Genomic DNA, 15792 nt, shown 5'->3' with positions numbered 1-15792 from the left:
CTTTATCCTTAGCTGAAGTGACAACAGAACCATTTGGTTTGGAGAGAGGTGGGAGCAGAGATGGGAAAAAGTTGCAGCCAATAGCTTTGGCAAGAGACCAGAATGCTCGGCTACCATTAGGGCAAGAAGCAAGTTTTGTACTCTTAGCCTGTTCAAACTCTAGTTTGGACTGATTAATGACTGCTTTACAATTGTTGCGAGCTTTGGTGTAGGCAGAAAATGAAACTGAAGAATTAGAAACAAGCCAATTACAATATGCATCATTTTTCTCTAGAACAGCCTTAGCACATTTATTGGAAAACCAAGGTTTAGATAAAGGACGAGATTTTAAAGTGGAGTGTGGGATAAAGGATTCCATTCCTGCAAGAATAATTTCACTGACACGATCTGAGCAAACATTGAAATCAGAAGTTTTGAAACAGTAATATGACCAAAGAAAAGAAGTCTCGCCGGTCATCCCATTTTGCATTCTTGTAATGCCAAACAACACGCAGTTGGTAATAGCCATGAGATAAAGGTTCCATTGGAGAAGAGACAATCACCAAGTTGTGATCTGAAGTGCCTAAAGGATCTCTCACTTCGACTGTGTACTTAGAAGGGTTATTTCTGAGAAAAAGATCAAGCGTATTGGCTGTATGATTAGGAATGTCCGGTATTCTTGTAGGTAAATGAACAATCTGTGCTAGGTCATTAGTAATTGCAAAGGCCTCAGCATCCCGACCAGCTGGGTCAGTGTGACTAGAAAATGGAAGCCAGCTGGAGTTGTGAACATTAAAATCACCAAGGAAAATTACCTCACTCTTAGGAAAGTTGGACTGGAGAAAGTCATGTTGCAAAGAGAGGAAGTCAAAGAGCTCCAAGTGATTAGTGGAGTTGGGAGAATGGTAGAGACAACAGATGTATTTGTTACAATGAGGTAGAGAGATTTTAAGTCAGAGAAGATCAAAGAGAGGAGATTTCAAATTGCCAAGTCTCTGACAGGGAATATCAGAACGGCTATATGCACAAGTACTTCCTTTGAGGCGAAAGGAATCATACAGCGAATAATTTGGGCATCTGAGATGAGCAGTAGTTGAATCAACCGATAACTGAAATTCTGTTAGAAAAAGTACATGGGGTTTGGCAGAGTGCAAGTGGAAATGGACATCGTTGAGATTAGAATTGAGACCACATATATTTGTGAAATGAATTAGGAAGTGCTTGGGAGGTTTAGATCTTTTTGCAGATAAGCTTGCTCTATTAGTTTGACAATTCATGGTGTATTCAATAGTAAGAAAAAGTGGGTGGGACATGCTGTATGAAGTAATGAAATTTTTGGATATGGAGTACACGTGGTAAGAATATACCCAGATCCTTGACATAACGTGGCCTCGACAATGCTCCCCGCATACACACTACTCGGACTCCCTCCAGTCACTATCTGGCAGAGTAGAGGTAGCAAGATTATACACTAGCTGATCCGGAAGCCTCCTAGAGAGTTACCAATAGGTTCGGTCCGGTGTACTAACTAGCGGCCGGCCTGCAAACACTGTTTTAGAGCTGTACCCTCGAAATGTAAGGAATATTGTATCTTGCCATGACGTTCATCATAACCTCAAAAGTCATCAATCATACTGCATGATGGAAGAGATAGGGAAGGGTTGACCGGAACTTAGCTCTAGAGACTAAACATGGGTTCTACCACTTCAAGCCTCCAATAAGCAAAGTGGTGGTATTTCACCAGTTGATGAGAGTCTTCTACCACCTAGTACTGCCTGGTAACATAGACTGGCGGCATTCTTCCATGTGGTGTGGACGCCACACCTGGACCTCTGCTTACGTTGGTTCACACCTGGGTGGTCACCCACCATGTACTTGTGCATGGAGGTTATTCCCAGGATTACTAACAGTCCCACCATCGTGAAGGTGCTAGTAGAGGATTTGGCTGTTACAGACCATCTGGACTTCGCCGAAATTGGGTCCACTTGACTTAAGTGTCACCCGAATATCAGTTCCATCAGCGTTTTAGACTCCCAGGTAGCAAGTACATCTTGTCTGGCATATCTGAGAGAATGTCTGTGACAACCTCAAGGACCAAGGCATATGAGTAGCAATATCCGAAGAGAAACCTACCAACTGTGTGTGTGGTACTCCACTCAGGGAAGTGGAAAGTGAAAAAGACCTGGGGGTAATAGTGCAGTCAAATATGAAGTTCGCTGAGCAGTGCAGATGGGCTGCTGCTAGGGCAGGTCATGGAGTCTTGTCAATGATATATAGGAATTTTGCTAGCAGGGACAGGGAGGTGATTATCCTGTTATACAAGGCAGTGGTCAGGCCACACCTAGAGTACTGTGTACAGGTCTGGAGGCTTCATTTTAGGAAGGATGTAGAGTTGCTGAACAAGTAAAAAGAATGTCAACAAGATTGGTGAGGGGAACAGAGGGGTGCCCTTACGAAGAAAGGCTTCTTAAGTTCTGCAAATTGCAGCAACTGGTGAGTAGGCACCTGCGAGGTGATCTGATTGAGGTGTATAAGGCCTTGAATGGGTTGTGCAAGCTGAATTCTGATGGGATTCTTCCTCTTGCTCAGATTAAGAACCTGAGAGGACACAGATTCAAATTGAGGAAAGACAATTGTAGAATAGATGTGTGGAAATTTGCCTTTAGCCAGCAGATAGTTGAATGGTGGAACAGACTTCCATCTTTTGTTGTGGAAGTTGATAGCCTAAATAAATTTAAGGCTGAGCTGGACAGGTATTTGGAACAAATGGAAGGGTGAAATGGGAGGGTTTTTTTTTTTTTTTGTCTGATGCTGCATAAGCTTGCTTTCTTGCATCGTATGCCTCTATTAGTGCTAACTAATAAAAGAACAAAACGAAAGTATGATGACAGTTATTTGAATTTTGGCTTTACATGTGTTAGAAATAAAGTACTTCTGATGTAATATTGTATGTAATAAAATATTAGCAAATAGTGTTTTGGCTCCTGCTAAAATTGTGTTTTGTAAGTGTTCCGTAAATATATTGAGAGATGAAAAGTGTTCCGTAATTATATTGCGAGATGGAAATTGTTCCATAATTATATTGCTAGATGAAAAGTGTTCCGCCACTAAAAAAGTTTGGGAAACGTTGGTTTATGATATGATAAATTTCACCTGATGCATTCTAGCTGCAGAGGGAAAAAATTACATCGTGCGAAAAACATCTTAAATCATATTGTTTGTTTCCTGTTTGTTGCTCTGATCAGCTTGGATCTTATTTTAATATATGTATATAGGATCTTAAATAATATTGTAACACCTGCTTGCAGTATTAATTCATATGCTCTGTTTCTTAAGGAATATGTAATTGTCTTTTAATTGTGATTCTGAAAATCAGTTTCTGTTGAAGTGCAAATACATTGTTATTGTATGAAGCAGTTACTTAGCAAAATCTTGTGGGCTCAATTGTTAATTTAATTTCATTGGTACCAAAAAGGATTTAGGGCTGAAAGCCTCAGACTACAGGAAATTTTCTAGCTGAACAAGTTAGTGTGAAGCATCATTTTAGTTTGTAGTAAGTCACTAAGGTAGGTGAAAGGGCATCATTTTTATTACATCTCACATTGTTGAACACCTTTGCAATGAGTTGCCTGTTATTACATTGCCTTATATAAACAGTGCTTTCCCGGTAGAGAAGACTAATATTACTTATTCTCGGCAAATACTACCAACCAGACGGTACCGTTTCAAAGCTTGTTGGCTTCATTGGTGAGTGGGCAGATACCCCAGTGATACAATGAGTGACATCCCAGTTATGAAGTTTAAATTCACAATATGAGAGATGCCAGACAGTGTACGATGGTAAAGTACTAAAAAGGGTTTGGGGCTGAAAGCCTCAAACTATAGGAAATTTACTAGATGAACAAGTTAGTGCAAAGCATTTTAGTTCATAGTAAATCACTGAAGTATGTGCAAGGGCATAATTTTTGTTACATTTCATATTGTGAACACTTTCACAATATGAGTTGCCTGTTATTGCACTACTTTGAATAAAAAACGCTTCCCCAGTAGAGAAGACTAATGGTACTTATTCTTGGTGAACACCACCACCAAAACGATGTCTTTCACCTATTTTGATTTACTACAAACTAAAATGATGCTTTGCACTAACTTGTTTGTCTAGTAAATTTTCTTTATTCTGAGGCTTTCAGCACTAAACCCTCTTTAGTACTTTAGTGGTAAATGCTGCAAGGAAACAAGTTTACTAATTGTTCCTTAAAATTATTCAAATTACCCACTTCCACAACACCAAATGAAAGTTTGTTTCAACGATCAATTACTCTAGATGAAAGCAAATTTTTGCACCTCTATCTTGTATCCATCTCTTTCTGGGGAGTAAAGAAGTAATGCAGTTATGCATTACTTCTTTACACCCCCCCCCCCCCAAACTATTAATTTGCCTGAACAGAAGTAAAGCCTACAGATCTATAATTAATCACTTTGCCCTTTTGATCTCTCTTTATGAATAAGGGAGACATTTGCACATATCCAATCTAGAGGGACCTTCCCTGATGTGATGTTCTCATAATTACAGCTAAAGGCCTGCCTATCTCTTTTGCTTCTTTTAATATAATTAGATAAATTCTATTGTCACTTTTATTACTTTTTACTTTTACCTTCAACAATCCCTTGTTACTTTTATCTTCAACAATTTCTCTTCCACTTTCCTCTCAGTTATCACAAAATCATTTAGCTCCTAGTTAGAATTTGATATACTTCTGGCATTCCCTTCTCCAAAAACTTCTTTGTGATTGAATTTATATGCAAAATATTCAGTTTGTCAGCAACTTACAGGATCACTGATAATTATGCCATCCGTATCTATTGGAAAAATGTGGTGCATCCCATTCCTTCAGGGCACCTCCGTAGACAGGTGGGTAGGAGCAGCAGTGCACTTCTTGACCTCATGACCACCAAATATGGAGGATGCGGAAAGATCAGGGAATGACCCCCGCATATCCCTGAAGCAATATGGCCTTAGTTGCTAATGCTTCTAAAAACCAAATACAGTGGTACCTTGGTTTGCGAGCATAATTTGTTTCGGAAACGTGCTCGTAATCCAAAGCACTCGTATATCAAAGCGAATTTCCCCATAAGAAATAATGGAAACCCAGATGATTTGTTCCAAAACTCAAAAATATTCATATACTGTAAAAATGATTAATACAAAATACATACATACCTTTTTATATTTTTAATATTTAAATTTAATATACATAAAGCAATCAAATTTATTAATTATTGGGTAGGACGACTTACACTGTCACTAACGGAATCACTGCTATCTGTTGACTTTTTCTTTTTGTGCGACTTTAACAAGGAACCTATCCAATGACACTTGTTTTTGCCTCTTTTTGAGGATTTCACGGAAATATGACATTGCATTGTTGTTAAACAGATTCATCGCTTGCACTGCCACAGCCTTACTCGGGTTGTGCTTTTCTACAAAATTTTGCATTGTTTCCCACATTTTACACACCTCCCTAATCTCATTTGAAGAGAGGGGTGTCTCCATTTTTTTCTACTCCTCCTCAGACGAGATCTCCTCCATAACCTCTTGCTGTTGCTCGCAATGCATATCCATTAGTTCGTCGGTGGTAAACTCCTGGCCATGTTCCTCCACCAGCTCTTGAATGTCGTCCTTATTCACCTCCAGTCCCATGGTCGTCCCCAAGGACACAATTTCATCGACAACTGGCAGCTCCTGTTCATGAGCAAACCCCTCAATGTAATCAGACCACAGTTTTCTCCAAGCAGAATTGAGGATTCTCTTGGTGACCCCATCCCAGGCTTTATCGATGATCTTGAGGCAGTTTATGATGTGGAAATAATTTTTCCAAAACTCTCGGAGGGTAAGGTTAGTTCCTTCGGTCACCTCGAAGCATCGCTGAAATAGTGCCTTGATGTAAAGCTTTTTAAACTTCGAAATGACCTGCTGATCCATGGGCTGGAGTAATGGAGTAGTGTTGGGAGGAAAGAACTTGACCTTAATGAACTTGAATTCTTCCAGTAAGTCGTCCTCAAGGCCTGGAGGATGAGCAGGAGCATTATCCATAACCAGCAAGACTTTGAGTGGCAGTTTTTTTCTAAAAGGTATTTCTTCACTGCAGGACCGAAGACCTCGTTGATCCACTCAACGAATAAGATACGAGTGACCCAAACCTTGCTGTTGGACCTCTACGTAACGTTTAACTGGCTCTTCTGCACCTTGCATTTCTTGAAGGCTCGAGGATTCTCAAAATGATACACGAGCAGGGGCTTGACTTTGAAATCACTGCTTGCATTAGCACACAGCAAGAGGGTGAGACAGTCTTTCATGGGCTTGTGACCGAGCATTGCATTCTCTTCTGCTGTAACGTAGGTCCTCTTTGGTATCTTTTTCCAAAAAAGCCCCATCTCATCGCAATTAAAAACTTGCTGCGGCAGGTAACACTCGGAAACCATGAGCTTCTGGAACTTGGCAACGAACGCCTCAGCTGCCTTAGCATCCGAACTCGCAGCCTCTCTGTGCCTCACAACACTATGGATGCCTCTTCTCCTCTTAAAGTTATCAAACCATCCCCTGCTTGCCTTGAAGCCTTCTTCGTTTTCTGTAGACGTACCTGGCAGTTTACTTACAAGGTCAGCGTACAAGGTCTTTCCCTTCTCACAGATCAAGTTCTCGGTCACAGTATCACCTGCTAGTTGCTTCTCGTTTATCCACACCAAAACTTTTCTACATCTTCCAGAATACGTGGCCGTTGCTTTGATATTCTCGTGACTCCTTTTGCTACATCTAGTCCCCTTAGTCCTTCTTTCTTCTTTAATACTGTGCAAATCGTTGACGTAGACTTCTTATAAAATCTTTTGATGGCGGCCACTTTCATACCTTGTTCGTGCTTCCCGATGATATCCTTCTTAACTTCTACCGTAATCATCTCCTTCTTCTTATCGCCTTCCTTTTCATCCCTTTTCTTCATTGGGGCCATTTTCGTAGTGTACAGTTAATAAAGAACAGTCACTACATTTGAACACAAAATAAGCCGACCGGGCTAGCCGAGTGGGTAAAGTACCTGCCCGGCAACCCAAAGGTCGCGGGTTCGATTCCCGCCTCGGGCTTGGATCAAAGTACTGCAAAAACCTTGGGAGGTGCAATATGGCCACAGAAGCCGATGCGCCAACAACTACCAAATCAAATCAAATCAATCGAACACAAAATAAAAAAATGCTTTACGCACATACAAGTGTTCACAACGTTAGCACGAATGTTGACTACAATGTTGGCTGTATACGAACGAGGTACGCTGACTGAGACCAAGCATGTGAGACGATTACCCACAATCCCGATCAGCATGTGATCACGTGACGCTCGGCAGACAATTTTTAGGCAATAAAGCACAATTATAAAATGAGGAGGCACGCTTGATACACATAAACAAAGCTGTGCGCATGTAGCAACTGAATAAACAACACTGTAAAGGCAGAGATACACTACTAACACCTCACATTTTACTAAAGCACATTTCTAGGGGTTACTACCTTGAAACAATAAAAACAATTTCCATTTGCATTCCTGCTAGTGGAATCTGTTATAAACTGGTAGTAAACTCGATCTAATTGCATATGCAATTATACTGATAGCTGGAATTGTGTTGGTTTTTACGTTATGGTGAAATGTGTTTCCCCTTCACTGATATAAAAAACATAAATACATTTTCAGAATCTTCTCTTCATTCCTATTGTGTTGCATTTGGTTGGGGTGATTCTGCTTTCGACTGCCATTTCTTGTAAGAAATGGCGAATCGTGCATAAGGAATTCGATTCGTTTTAATATAAGATATCATTCCCCTATTTATAAATCGTGTATGATCGAATTCATGTAGTGTAAACACGTGTTATACGAGCACTGACTGTACTTGTATTGCAAGACCTCGCTCATTTATCAAGTTAAAATTTATTAAAAATTTTTGCTCATCTTGCAAAACACTCGCAGACCAAGTTACTCACAATCCAAGGTACCAGTGTAACAACAACAACCCATTACTTCTAGTGTGCCAATGTGAGGCATCCCTGTCCTTCTAATGTTAAGATAAACAAGTTCTTGCTACTTTTCTTTGCATTCTTAGCCAACAACTCATTGTCTGCCTTAATTTGCCTAATACTTATACTTGTTGTAGGTTTCTGTGTCCCCTGATAATCTAAATGCATCCCATGTAGTTTTCTTCTGTGATGTTAGTAATACTAGTGGCATGTGATGCAAGAAAGCAAGTGTATGAGCTTATGCAGCATCAGCCAAAAAAAAAAAAAAAAAAAAATCACACCATTCCCTCCAAATGCCTGTCCAGTTCCTCCTTGAATTGATTTAACCTATCAACTTCCACAATGACAGATGGAAGTTTGTTCCAACAGTTAACCACCCGCTGGCTAAAGGCAAATTTCCGCACATCTATTCTACATGTCTTTCTTTCATTTGAATTTATGACCCCTTAGGTTCATAATCTGAACAAGTGAAAGAATCCCATCAGAATTCAGCGTACTGAACCCATTCAGGGCCATATACACCTCGATCAGATCACTGTGCAGGTGATCTGATTGAGATTACCTGCGTGGTGATCAATTTGCAGAACTTAAGCCTCTCTTGGTAAGAGGATCCCTTCATTCCCCTCACCAATCTTGTTGCCCTTCTCTGTACACGCTCAAGCAAATCTACATCGTTCCTAAAATGAGGCCTCCAGACCTGTACGTAGTACTCAAGCGTGCCCTGACCATTACCTTATACAGAGGGACAATCACCTCCTTTTTCCTGCTAGCAAAATTCCTATATATCATTGACAAAAACCCCATGACCTGCCCTGGCGCCTGTCTGCATTGTTCAGAAACTTCATATCTGACTGCACAATTACTCCCAGATCTTTTTCATTTTCTACTACCTTAAGTGTAGTACCACACAGTTGGTACGTTTCTCTGGGATAGTACTTTGCATTTGTCAAAGTTCAACTTCAGTTGCCACTTCTTAGTCCATCTGCTAGTCAATTATCTAGATCCTGTTGCAGTAGCACACTGCCATTACTGTCATTAACAACCCTGCCATCCTTTATATCATCTGCAAACTTCGACACTAAGTCTGATATACCTTCATTAATATCATTGATAAATATACAAAACAACAGAGGACCCAACACCGAACCCTGTGGGACTCCACTAATAACATTAGTCCACAAAGAGCAGCACCCATTAATTGTCACCCTCTGTCTTCTCCCACTCAACCATCCTTTTATCCATTGTAGCAACTTACCCTTAATACCATTCTGCTCCAATTTGTACAATAGTCTTCCATGCGCAACAGTGTCAAAAGCTTTCCTGAAATCCAAATATATGATATCAAAATTATTTTTTGCATCCAGTTCCTTTGTAACCACATCATAATATCCTATCAGATTTGTCAGACAAGACTTTCCCTTAACAAACCCATGCTGTGTCTGAATTATTGCTGCAGTCTTGTCTAGATGATCCTGCAATGCATCTTTAACCATTGACTCCATTATTTTACCCGGAACAGAAGTTAAACTAACTGGTCTGTAATTACTCATGTCACCCTTCGATCCCCCTTTGTGAATTGGGGATACATTTGCACATCTCCAGCCCGTGGGGACCTCCCCTGAGTCCAAGGATGCTCTCATAATTATGGCTAAGGGTTTGCTTAGTTGCTTTCTTTAATATAACTGGATAGATCCCATCCACCCCAGGTGCCTTTCTTATGTTTAACTTCAACAATTTCTCCTCCACTTTGCTCTCAGTTATTACAAAATCATTAAGCACCCTGCTACAATTTGATAACCTTCTGCCATTTTCAAATCTTAATAACTCATGTGTGAATGTAGATGCAAAATACTCATTCAGTTTGTTTGCTATCTGAGCAGGATCATCAACAGTCAAACCATCGGTATCAAGTGGACCAATCAGATTCATCCCCTTCCTTTTAGAGTTTATATAAGTAAAGAAATCCTTGCTGTTTTTCTTAACATCTTTTGCCAAAGACTTCTCATAATCTGCCTTCGCCTGCCTAACCTCCTTTGTGACCTGATTAGAGACTAGCTTATATTTGCCATAGGCTTCTGAGTCGCTTGATAATTTATATGCATCCCATGCATTTTTTTTCTCTGTCATGAGTCTCATTAGTTCATTTGATAACCATTTAGACCTAAACCTTGAACAATATTTCTTAATAGGTATGAAACTTTTAGTAGCATCCACGATTAATTCCTTGAATGCTTCCCACTTAGAATTTAAAACTAGTCATCCAGTCGACTAGTTTTAGAATTCTAAATCTTGAATAATATCTATTATTTGGTGTTAAAAGCTTGGTAGCTTTTATGATTACTTCCTTGAGTGCTTTCCATTTAGATTTTATATTATCAAGTTGGCCTACAAAAAAGAACTGTCTAAGCCAATTGTAGTCACTTTTGCAAAAGCAAAATCCTTCCCTTTTTCCTTGAATTAAATATAGTACAGTGTCGAAATAACTGCACCCCAAATAAAGGAACATTTTAGCTAACGGCACAGATGTTTTGCAGTGTCGAAAAAAGAAAATGGCAAGTTATGTGATTACTGTATTTGTTTACATTCACCATTTTTAAAGTGAATTCTGTAGATATATCATGGATTATACCGCTGTTTTACATTTACTTTAAATTAAAAACCACTCACTATGGCTCCTAAAATTAATAAACCTCATACAGAGAAGAAAAGAAGAACAATATTTAAGCTTAGTGGTAAACTTGATATAATCCAAACTACAGTATTACATTAGGGTCACCCGGAAAGTTAATTTATATACCCATGTGGATTGTGTCTGTAAATTGTTTTCTCTCTGATCAATTTGCCAGATGAAAAACCCGAGTTTCTGGGGGGGGGGGGGGGGCTTGCTATCTACTTCTGAGACCAACTAACTCAGCCATGGAGTGAAAAAAGCCCATAAAGGTTCCTTGTGTCATTGAGAGTGCTACCCGTGCAGACTAAACTTGATATAATAAAGAAAATAGAACGGGGTGTAAGCAGGAGTGTATTAAAGGCATAATATAACATTGGATCATCAACATGTTTATGTTCTTTATGTGTAGTTAATAGAATTGCATTCTTAATCTCTCTATTTCTTATTTAGCCTCATTATTTTTGCATGAAATATATTAAAAATAAAACTTTCTAGATAATGGAAAAATCGAAATAATGACACCTTGAATCCCTGAAGGTGCCATTAGTCTGAAAGTCTGCTGTATAAAATTAAGATATACCTTATTATATTAGAAGGTAACAACACATTCCACATTACCACGACAGATTTACATTTATTTTATATTTTGATCTTTAAATTCACACCAACTTTAAGATGTGCGAGACACCATAGAATAGTTGGGATGCAGGAGTGCTATTTGGAAAGATCAAACCCTGTTAAAAAGTTTTATAGGCAGTTTCATCCAGTGCTAAAGAAGTCAACCTATCGTGTCTGGGTAGAATAGCAGACACTTCCAAATTTAACCCTAACTCACAACTTTTTTTCAGCATTGACCTGTACTTGTTAAGTAAATCTGTAGATCTCTTTCTCTTAAGGTCATTAGTGCCAACTTGTACAACAGTATCACCTTTTGTGCTCTTAAAAGATGCTATCTGCCCTACAACGTCAACTTTCGCCTCCTGGTCCTGTTCCACCTATCCTTTTTGCATAATATATTCCCCGTCTCCCTGACAGAGTTGCCAACAATAACTACTTCCTGTGGGACCATCACATACTGCCTTGGAGATGGTTACTGTGTTGTCTGATGCACAGGAGTGAGCTGTGGCATTGAGTTGGGCAACTGAGAGCTTGATGGGCCCCTCATATTAATTTCTTTGAGGGCATATACCCTACATCTCGAACTTTCATAGATGCCCATCAGAATGTCAAGTTAGCACCTAATTTCTTCACAGTCTCTGCACCTTGCGTACACAGAGACATCCTCCTTGGCTAGATCATGTCGCATTCTAGACAGGTATGCAAGCATTTCACATTTCACACATTTTTTTAGACTGTGATGCATTGCAGAATCACCCCATTCGGTTCTCCCACGAGCCACAGTACTACCGCTACTTTGCGCTCGCTGTTTTGCTGCCCTAGTCTAGGTCATGATTCCGTTTACGTATAATTTAATTAACAATGAAATTTAATAAGGTTAAAAAATTTTACTGATTAATTGATAACACTATACTAATCTAGCAGATTTCTAATACAGTACGTATTTCGCTATTTAGTTTTATGTTAAACCTTACACTATGAAGTTTGGAATTTACGTTATGCTATTCCTTAATGTATAACAATGGTGGCAAGTTACGAACGGTAACGAAAGTGTTGTCAGATTCAGGAAGGAAAATCGTTTTGCAATTTTTTTGTTAAATTCTTTTATTTAATTTTCTTATTTTTAATTGTGTTAAATTGATTTTTAATTGTGTTGAATTGGTTTTTAATTATTTGTTACTCTAATGTAAGATTTTCGATTTTATCGTTTTAATTTCTGGAGAGTATCATACAGAAGTGTTCTACGTACTATATTGAGGTAAACTTCTCTTATTATTTTACAAATTATTTAAGTGTATAAAAAAATAAGTAAAGTGTGTAAAAAAAATAAGTAAAAATAATTTCATAATAAAGTTTTTGTACAATATTCCAAATTTTTATTAAGTTCTCATACGACACACTATACAAACTTCTTACTGTTTGTGTCTGTTGCTGAATGAAGTTTCCGAAGCAGCCACGAATCGACATACAATCACATTTTGCTGGATGGAAGCGTGTCAGCTGTGGGTCTACAATAATAGTAAAGAAATTGTTTGTCATCAACGAAGTTCTGGTTGGGCTGACAATCAGATTCATTTGTGAAAATCCTCGTTCACATTCACTTGATGAAATTGGTATCATACCTAGAGCGTTCATCAGATCTTCTGAAACTGTTTTATCAATTAGGTACCCCTGAAATCCACGAATTGTATCTCTTTCATTTAACTGAAGCCTAATTGACAATTTTCTAACTTCGTTCTCACTAAATGCCGACATTTCATGTTTAGCAGGTTTAATACTGTTGTTGTCCTCATTTTCCTTCTCTCTCGTCATCAATATTGTCACTAGTTCTTTGAACTAGTTGTTAAATTTGAATTTTTTCTTTTCTTTTTTTTTTTTAAACTGTCCAAAATGTCGGTGTCATTCGGATATTAAGGTACTATGACCATGTAAACAGAGGTAAGGAAAATTTACGGGAAAATATGGATATGAAAAAAAAAAAAAAAATGCACTTCCGCCAAGCAACAGATGATTATTTGTCGGGCTAAAAGAAAATTACTCTCTCCCAATTCTCAAACAGGGTGCTTACAGTTGATTCACAGTGGTGTCCAACCTACAGCCCACATGGAAAATGAACTAAAACAGCATTTTAAATTTTGTTAATTATCGAAAATTTTCTCATTAAATGTTTTGTTCAGTAAATGTAATTGTGTATTGTACTTAATAAAATTTTGAATATTTTCAATTTTACTTTTACACGTAACAAGATATGGAAAATGTAACACACTAATTTTTCTCAAAGCACTCAGTGCTGCCCGCGAAAGAAATCTAACTTTGAATTTTTTTTGAATATGGCCCATGTACGGGAAAATTGTATTTGTATTTTGTATGGGTGGCTCCTAGAACAGAAGTTAATCTCCGCCTTGTTGCTCTGTTGTTTTTACACTCTGTCAAGGTAAGGCCACTGTGTCGTGTAATAAGAAAAAAAATTTTCAATTGGTTCAACTGGGATAGGGGAAAAGGAAGCAGAGAGAAAAAAAGTTTTAATCCCGCACAGGAGATTTTCATTTCATCTCACACGGGAGAAAGTGATAGGACAGAAAAAATTTGTCTGTGAGTTTGTGTGTGTTCTGTAGTGTAGTGTTGTGTATTGGCCTTTTGGCTACCTGGAAGCAGTGATCACCTGGACTAATGCCTCCAGGTACTCATCCCTAGCCACAGGAAGGCAAGGCCTCCCCTACTGTCTGCTCGTCCTCCTCCCTGGGGAACGAGTTCCCTAGGAGGAAGAGAAAACTAGAGTAAGGTGAAGAAGGGGAAGGATGAAAGAGGAGGGGAACTTGCCCGGGCCAGGATTAATTGCTAGGAGGAAAAAAAAAAAAAAAAAAAGAGAGAGTGGGTGAGAGGTTACTAGCCTGATATGGGGGGAAAAGGTTGGTCACGACTGCAGTAAAAGGTTGACCAAAGCCCACTGGCAGCAATGGGAATACCCCTTGATCTGCTCACTGATGAGCAGATCAAGGGGTATTCCCATTGCTGACTTCTCCGTATGTGGGACAGGTGGTCGGATAGGTGTTACAAGCACCCCTCAGTTGTAGAATGGTAATCCCGTTAGCTCTCTTAATTCTTTCATCAGCACTTAACTAAATTATCTTAACAATTATCGTGTAGCAGCACTAAATTATCTTAACAATAGAAAGTGAAAAAATTGCCTGAAGTTCAGAAATGCAAACAGTGTGTACTGAGTAAGTCTGTCCTAATCTGTTCTTTATATGAAATCTTTCTTCGCTTAACAGAAACTATTTTAAATGTAACTTCCAAGGGGAATTCAAAAAAAATTATCTATAAAAGGAGTTTGTTAAACAGAGGTCCGACCGAGTAATTCAGAATTCTAAAAATGGTTATAAAGTTTTATATAGAAATTATTTTAACAATAGAGAGTGAAAAATACGAATTTAGTTAAATAACTTTAAGCTTATTTGAATAGCAGGTAAACGTTAAAAAAAATTTATGTAATATTACAAATTTTGAAGTGTACTGCATCCAAATGTCACACATCATTGTTAATAAAGGTGCCAGTATGCCGTACCATTGCATGCCGTCCCAAAAAAAGCACTGGTAGAGAGTATCCAGAATTTTCTCTCTCTCTAAGTTACACTCCATGTTTAGGGAGGTTATGCTCAAGAAGTCGGTTGGTATATGTCTTTTAAACTTGTAATCAAGGCTTCTTGTTACTTCTAAATCCAGAGGGAATATACTAGCTAGCACCTGAAGCAGATCATACTATTGGCCATCACAAGGGTAAGTTGTGCTTACTGTACAACTTGCCTTTATGATGGCCAATAGTATGATCTGCTGGATTGTGTCTAATTTAGTCCTATCATGTTGCTGACTAGAGTTGCTCTAGTAAACCAGGTGCATGCACTATAGGTGATTACTGGGAGGAAGGTTGCTTTATAAATAAGTGCAAAAGTCTTCCTTTTAAGTCTCCTGTTGGCACGGCTAATCCTTGCGATCATACCAGTATATTTCTGCACTTTTCTGGCAACCTATATAAGATGAGGGGGGTGAATGGTTAGTTTCTGGTCGAACATTATTCCTGGATATTTTAATTCTGATACTAAGGCAAGGCTATTGCTTTTCCTGAGATTTTGATTTGTGGGCATCTATTTAGTTTACCTTTTAAGCAGTATTGATTTGGTGTTAGATATTTGTAGTTTATGGGTATTCCTGTGGGGTACTTAATGTAGAGTTTTCATGTTGCTCTTGAAGAGCTCTAGCGTTTGGCTTAATCAGAAGAATAAGGTCATCTACAAAGATGACCTTGTCAACTGGGCCAATATCCAATCCCAGAAATTCATCCAGCACCAGGTTCCAAAAGCAGGGACCCAGCACTGAACCCTTGGGGCCATTCTTGTGTGTAGGCCTGCACTCATGTAATGTGTGTCCAGGCAGAGTAGCAGGATCCTCCCCATCACCTTGCCGAAGAC

The 15792-nt window shown here is 38.8% G+C and overlaps 1 protein-coding gene across 1 annotated transcript in view; it reads left to right on the top strand.

The window, feature by feature from the left end:
• The window catches only part of LOC150077070 (U11/U12 small nuclear ribonucleoprotein 48 kDa protein-like), a 144176-nt gene that overhangs the window by 49587 nt on the left and 78797 nt on the right, over positions 1-15792 (top strand). The window lies entirely within an intron of this gene.

The sequence above is a fragment of the Mastigoproctus giganteus genome, chromosome 12 (genome assembly GCF_048544385.1).
Source record: "Mastigoproctus giganteus isolate SK-2022 chromosome 12, ASM4854438v1, whole genome shotgun sequence".
In the NCBI taxonomy this organism is placed as follows: Eukaryota; Metazoa; Arthropoda; class Arachnida; order Uropygi; family Thelyphonidae; genus Mastigoproctus; species Mastigoproctus giganteus.
Note: the sequence above shows the minus strand (reverse complement) of the source record. Positions and strands in the feature narration are given on the sequence as shown.